The following is a 5,789-nucleotide window of genomic DNA, read 5'->3' as shown; positions in this document are numbered from 1 at the left end:
TCTCTCTCTCTCTCTCTCTCTCGTTTAAGTTAGTTGGTTATTACTCAGCTTTTAACTGTTAACTAGAAAACATTGTGGATGAACCTTTCATGCCTTGTTTGACCTGCATTTTAGTTGGATGTCTGATTATGTAGTAGTTAGATTTAGGTTGTGCCGAGTGTGCTTTGGGGCTGTGAGTATGTAGACATGTTTTTTGAGTTTTCTTTCTTTCTTTTTAATGAGCTTGGCAGGGTATTTGACATTGTTGGTAGATGGAAAAGAACTGTTTCCAGTTCTCTGCAGGATAAACAGACATTTCTGTGAAGTTCCTCGAGGATACATTCCTTACTCTCCTCTGGAATTGGAATAAGTTTGGAAATATTTACCCAAATTTGAGTGACTATCAGCTTATTGATCAGTAAGCTGCACAGCAGACTGTTTTTCCTTCACGCAGAGCGGTCAGATTGGATAAAAGAGGAGGAAATATAAACAAAATTCACCTTAATAATTTGCCCTGGAGACTGTAGAGAGATACATTTTCTAAATAAACTAATTTCTCTTTTGTCAGTTTTACACATTTTTTTCCAAGGCATCACTTACTAGCTCGTCACATTTTAAATTTTTTTTGTTATTCAGATTTTTTTCTCCTCATCACAAAACTGTTTGTGTATTGTAGTTGTAAAAATGTGTTAAAAGTTTAAATGCAGACGTTTTTTCACATCGAAGACTGAAATTGTTTTATATACATTATTCAAAGGGACGAGACAGAACAACGAGAGGGGGCAACCATTACCCGCGTAGTGATCATGTGCATAAGTCAGGCTTTCACTCGATATTTAACTCGTTAAATTTTTTTGAGTTCACTCACGTTGTATCAGGAAAAACAACTTTTATATGTAAAGGATATGCTGACGTGTCCAGATATGTCATTTTTACAAGTATTTTGTTTGTATTTTCAAACGAGGAATGACTGGACCACATTTGTGTTAAACAATACATTTGACAAAAAGTTTAAGGTGAAAAGAAAAAAACGAACAAATAACCAAAAACAAAAGTGTAAATAAAAATATGGCCAATATACCGTGAACATGCAGGTATGTGAAGCCACTTGAACTTTAGCCCAAAGACGTGTGGTTGTGTGTGATGTCCATGTGTTATGTGCCTTTATGATAACGTAGTTTTCATCTTCTGTGCCACACTTTCTACTCGTTTGTACTTTTTAACGTATTCTGTAAGTTTGGGGGTTTTAACTATGCAACATATGACGTAAATGCGTTTGGAAACTTGCGTATTTTCTTGGGATGAACCACTTTTTTAAGTAATTTTTGATTTTGTAGGTTTATAGACGCAAAAAAAACAAAACAAAAAATGAGCAGTATTATGGCAAGAGATACTACCTCAAAGTTGAAGGGGAATATCACTGAATTTATTTCCTTAAATGAGAAATTTTGGCCTGAAAATTTAGCATTGAGGTCATCTGAATGTGCAGCTCCATAAAATGAGAAGCATTGCTACTCGGCTGGTAGGGAAAAGGTACGAGTTTTATGCCAAAAAAAAAAAGGTCACCACTTTTATTTTATTCTTTTAATCTGTCTGAAAGTCTGTTCCCAGCTGTGCCTCTAGGTGGCGCTACAGATTAACCTCCCTGATTTTGTGGTTTGAGAAATGTGTACTAATTGGCTTCTCTGTCCTGTCTGCATGTGTTGAATCACATCACAAATTTAGTGGTATTTCCCTTATGTTCCTTGAAGTTACTAATAATCCATAAAGGTTTAAAATAAGCCACCAGTACATTCTCAGCAAGTACCCAAAGTATTCGATCCCACAAATTTCCTCTTCTTCATATAAACAGTGAAGTTGTGGCGTTTTTTTAAAAATTATTTATTGTTTTATTTATTTTTTTGTATGTTGCAGAAATCTGGTTTATTTATGTTTTATTCTTTTTTTGTTTGACATTTTTTAGCTTTTTCTGTGTATTGACGGTTATGTATTTATTGTCTTTCATGTTGTGGGTTACTCGCTCGAGTTTTAGTGCTACGCTAAATCCTGTGGATTTGAAAGAGTAACGGCAATGCCAGGTCGTAGTGATATTGTTATAAGACGTCAGGTCTTTTAATACCAGAACAGATTCATATTGAATCTTATCTGTACCTTAATGTGAAGAATTTCATACAGACGTGTACTGTGAATTTTTAAAAGTGATTAATTTTAATTGGGGGGAAAAAAGGCTTATTTAAGTTACAGCATGTTTTTCCAAACATGCCACCTCATATGGTTGTAGTAGGTATTTAACATAGAAGGGCTTGCCTGTCAGTTGTGAATGCAGCTTTCTTATGCTTGCATAAGAAACCTCCATAAAGGCTGCTGATGATTATAGTGAGAATATTTCGCATATTTGGGTCAAAGGTTGAGTTTTGCACAGCACTAACTTGTAACTTTTTTTTTAACAGGTACATTTAAGGTGCAGAGTCGCTGAATTACTCACTGAATTCTGTCTTTTTCTTCAGATCAAATCCTCTACCATGGAGCAGAGTGACAAATCCATTTTTTAAAAGCACATTTAAGAGGCCATACCAAAGGTTTAACATGTTTTAGTCAATCAACAAAGTGCTTTTGCGAGTGACCTGAAATTAAGCAGGCTGTTTATATTAATCTGCTAAAAGTATCCCCTGTTTATATTGCTAATGTAATCATCTGAGGCCTTTTCCCAGAAACCTATCAGGTCATTTAACATCATATAACCTCACCCAGTTTCTCAAAGCCTTTGTTGTTCTGCTAGAAAAATAATCAACCTGTTTTCTGAGCAGGGAATTCTTCAAGGATCTTTTTTATTTTTTACAGTTAATTTCAGTTCAGTTTTATTTGTAGACTTCCAATTCACTACAACAGTTTGCTTAAGGCGCTTTATATTCTAAGGTAAAGACCCTACAGCGATGCAGAGAAAAGCCCAACAATCAGACGACCCCCTATGAGCGAGCACTTGGTGACAGTGGAGGGCAAAAACTGCCTTTTAACAGGAAAACTAAAAAAGTGTTAAATGACCTGTGACTGATTCAGTCATTAACTAAGAGGTTGAGTAAAAGCATGAAACACCTCTGGTGTGGTCCCACACTTGCTCTTGTGGTGCTCTTTGTTTGATCACACTTGGTGGCATGATGGTGCAGTTGAGATTTGATTCACCTGACGTGACCGCTAGCCATCTCAGGTGCGAGTACAACAGAGAGACATCTGTAACTAACGCATACTTTTACTTTATTTTAACAGCGTGCCAGTAAGAGGAGCCATTGACCAGCTTAAACCATGATACTGCCTTAACTCATTCGCTTAACACTTCACGTTCTTTCACAGCCTCGCCATCTCCGGCCCCGAGATGAAGATTTCATTTCCCTCACTCGACAGTTGTTGGTGCGTTCAGGTTATCGGGCCTGTCGCCTTTTTCCTAACCGCTTTTCCTGCTGTCACTGTTCTTTCAACTTGACCATATCTTGTCTTTTCCTTCCCTCTGCTGTTCTTCAATGAACTTAAAACTTCTGTATCAAGCAGGGTGGCCTGCCCGGATTACCATTGTTTGTTAGCCCAGTGGATGGAGGTTTCCATCTGTGTGACGACAGCCGGGTTCACTGAGCAGACACATAAACCTCTAAAGCAAGCTGCTTCATGGCTTTCACTGCACCAAAGGTCATTCCAGCTTCTTGACACTCACTGTTTGGTTGGAGTTTTAACACAAAGACACTGCACTGGTTTCGTCATCTCGAACTGTATGGTGCACCAAATGACTGTAAACCCAGCCCGTTGGGTTCTGACCAAAACAAAAAGCAAACTTTGAAGACATCTGTGTTTTTCACACTTGTGTCATAAGAAGGAATCATGTTGTGTTTGAATTATTCTGAAATGATTGTGCAATTTGTTCTGATGCTGTAAAAACTGGATTTTTCTACTATGACATGAAGACTTTTAAAGATACTTCATTTTTTAAGTACATTTAAGTTTCTATTCTTTATACCTCAAACTCATGAAAAATAAAAGTTTTTGATGCACTTTAATATTTCTGTGTTTTTATTGTTTTGGCTTTTTTTTTTGCTCAAAACTTCAATCAAAATGAATAAAGGTTTCTGTAGCTAGAAGTGAATCGAAGCTAATCAAGACAAAATAAATTTTAATGTTTTCAATATTATATATCTTTTCTTTATTCTTCTGAACTTTGAAGATTGGAGAGTCATTCATCTTCATAATAAATGTTATTTATAGGCACCATTGTTTTGTTTTTTGTTTTTTTTTAATTATTACATTATTTTTATTAATTTGACTCATTGTTCGTCATATGTCAAACAAATGCAAGTTGGGAAGTTTATGTACTAAAAGTAGCTGATGTAATCATCTGAAGCTTTCCTCAACCTTACCTGGTGACGTAAAACATTGAAATGTTTGCTGCAAAAAGTTTCTATATAAGCAATTACATGTTTTATTTCCAGTTCAGCTTCTTTTTTTTTGTAATTTTTACTTTAACAGAACAAATTTTCTTAATTAGAGCTAAAATACAAAGATACTTAAAAAGCTATTTTCCTTAGTTCATTCATGTTTCACAGCATAGAATTCCATCTTTGACCTTTCTGGACATCTTTTTTCTTGTCCAGTGCCTAACATTTCATCATTCCTAACCTCCACCCAGTTCAGTTCTGAGCTTTTTGCCACTGCAGGACTTCCCCTGGCCTAACGGTTGAAGTCCTGTATCTCAAATTTGGTAACCAGTGTCACGAGCTAGTGTAATCCTTGTCCTAGATAAATGAGACCGTTGAGTTAGGACCGGCATATTTTGGCCTTCAGGGAGAAAAAAATAAAGCAACCAAAATCACTGTAGTTATTTCTACAGACTTTTTCTCTCATGGGTTTATACTTTAATTGGGAATTCTAAACTGGACGAGAGTGTGTTCGGCTCACTGTGTGTGTTAGCTCTGTGATAGTGGCGACCTGTCCAGTGTGTACGCTGCGTTTTGCCTTACGACAGCTGACCGACCCCGAAGTGGAAAAGTGGACGAAGATGAATTTAACAAATTTGGAACAAATTGGAAATTTGTTGGCCTCAGATTTTTGCCTGGTTAAAAACAGGGCAACACTCATGAAATATGGAAGGCTCTCATTTTAAAAAGCATTTAGAAACAATTTATTTCATTTGATAATTTAAATATCAAAGATGTTTTAATGCAGATCAACAGGAAAACCATCTGGTCCCGCCCTTTGACTCTAGATTCCCTCTTCCCTCGTCGGACATACAGTTAACCTATCTAACAGTCCGTGCAGCATTTGTGAGTCTGCTTTGACCTCTGATTGTTCCGGTTTGTTTCAAAGATTTCTAACCTCTCTTGTCTGACAACTTGACTGATTTTCTTTTCAGTTATAGTCTTATTAAGACAGTTCCAGTCACTCTGAGAGCCACTAACTTGTCATACTTTGACTTTACAACCACAAGTTTAAACACGTAGAAATCAGGGGTGTCAAACATAAGGCCCAGTGTCCAAAATCAGCCAGGACGACCAATCCGGCCGACCGGATGGTTTTTAGAAAAGATGAAGTAGGGAGTAGAGTTTGGACTTTTAACTTTATTTTAACTGAATTTTTTGATCATGTAGAAAAACTGGGACATACTACACTAATTTAAAAAAAAAATTAAGCTATCTCTGCATTTTGAGATGTGTAGGAAAACTTTACACTGACAAAAAGGGGGTTTCACCTGTCCGGCCCACTTAAGATCAAAGTGGGTTGCATGTGGCCCACAACGTAAAATGAGGTTGATAATCTTGGTTTAAAGGCTT

The sequence above is a fragment of the Rhamphochromis sp. 'chilingali' genome (assembly GCF_963969265.1).
Source record: "Rhamphochromis sp. 'chilingali' genome assembly, chromosome: 18".
NCBI lineage: Eukaryota > Metazoa > Chordata > Actinopteri > Cichliformes > Cichlidae > Rhamphochromis > Rhamphochromis sp. 'chilingali'.
The sequence above is the reverse complement of the archived record's forward strand: the minus strand, read 5'-3'. Positions refer to the sequence as shown.